Here is a 1,643-nt window from a genome sequence, read left to right on the forward strand (position 1 = left end):
TTGAAGATTTTAGAAAAAAAGAAGACGTCAAATGGTAAGTTTAAATTTTTTTTTACAGGTTAGTTATTTTATTCCCCCCTCACTATTTTTAGGGTGAGGGTGGTAGGTAGGGGATAGTTTGATTTGGGGGGGGTGACTAGGGGCTTGGGACCCCCTAGTCACCTTGATTGGGGCGGGGGGGATTTTCATTTAGGGCCATCACCCGCCGCTCAGGGGTGGGGGCCGGGGGGTGGACAGTAGGTCCCCCCCCCCTTAGTTTTTTTTAGGACCCCACCCACTGCTCAGGGGTGGGGGCAGAGGGGGGAGGACGGTAGGTCCCCCCCCACCATTCTTATCTAGGGCCCCCACCCACCACTCAGGGGTGGGGGCCGGGGGGTGGACAGTAGGTCCCCCCCCCCTTAGTTTTTTTTAGGACCCCACCCACTGCTCAGGGGTGGGGGCAGAGGGGGGAGGACGGTAGGTCCCCCCCCACCATTCTTATCTAGGGCCCCCACCCACCACTCAGGGGTGGGGGCCGGGGGGAGGAAAGTAGGTCCCCCCTCTTTATTTAGGGCCCCCACCCACCGCTCAGGGGTGGGGGCCAAGGGGGGAGGACAGTAGGTCCCCCCCCTTATTATTTTTTTAGGGCCCCCACCCACCGCTCAGGGGTGGGGGCCGGGGGGAGGACGGTAGGTCCCCCCCACCATTCTTATCTAGGGGCCGGGGGGAGGACAGTAGGACCCCCCTCTTTATTTAGGGCCCCCACCCACTGCTCAGGGGTGGGGGCCAGGGGGAGATGACAGTAGGTCCCCCCCCTATCTTTAGTTAGGGCCCCCACCCACCGCTCAGGGGTGGGGGAGGACAGGGGTTGTTAGGTGTTTTAGTTTTGTTTTTTTACAGTGCTGATTACTAGACATGCCCCAACTCGCATTACTACTAAGTAATCTTTACGTAGTATTTACTAATACTTAGTATTAGTAAATTTGGCTCAAAGACCAATTTAGGTCTTTCAGCCTTTTAGTAGATAGCTCCCTAATACCGTGGAAATTAGGGAGTTATCTACTAAGCGGCTGCAAGATGCAGCCGCAGCAATGAATAGGATCGGAGTTTCATTCATTACAAAGTGCCGAATTGCATTCTAAAAGAAACAAACATACTGTTCTCATTCAGTTAGAACGCAATTCGTCAGTTTCGTCTAAAATGACAGGAAGCATCGTGGGAACACAGAGGAAAGGTGAGAATTATGGGAAAATTGCTCTGACCAGCGGAAATGAAGCACACTTTGCTCCTCCGCTGGTCTGAGCTGGTCAAGCGGAGAAATCCTCCATAAGACAAAGAGTCCCTACTTTGTCTTATGATTTTAAAGAAAACTAAAGAAGACAGGAAGAAAAGAATAACAGATCTTGAGAGAGGGGGAGAAGAGGAAGTGATTGATGAAAGATAAGTTCGGCATGACAGCGCCGCTTTAAAAAAACCAAAAGGAAAAACACCATAAGATCAAAAGGACCAAAAAAACGCCATTTAGGTTGATTGCTACCGATCCACCTCCTTGGCTGACATCACCAGATCCCATAAGAAAAGCATCTCTATGAGGAATGTTCAGTCCCTCCATGCAGAGCGTGGATTGAGGATTGGCCACTAGAGGTGTTCAGAGGTTGTAATAT

The 1,643-nt window shown here is 51.5% G+C and overlaps 1 non-coding gene across 1 annotated transcript; it reads left to right on the forward strand.

The window, feature by feature from the left end:
• The first annotated feature begins 462 nt into the window (after positions 1-462).
• Positions 463-598, forward strand: LOC134584224 (small Cajal body-specific RNA 11). The gene has a single exon (XR_010086500.1). It is a non-coding gene; the product is annotated as a small Cajal body-specific RNA 11 (non-coding RNA).
• The last annotated feature ends 1,045 nt before the right edge of the window (positions 599-1,643 follow it).

This window comes from Pelobates fuscus, chromosome 13 (assembly GCF_036172605.1).
Source record: "Pelobates fuscus isolate aPelFus1 chromosome 13, aPelFus1.pri, whole genome shotgun sequence".
In the NCBI taxonomy this organism is placed as follows: Eukaryota; Metazoa; Chordata; class Amphibia; order Anura; family Pelobatidae; genus Pelobates; species Pelobates fuscus.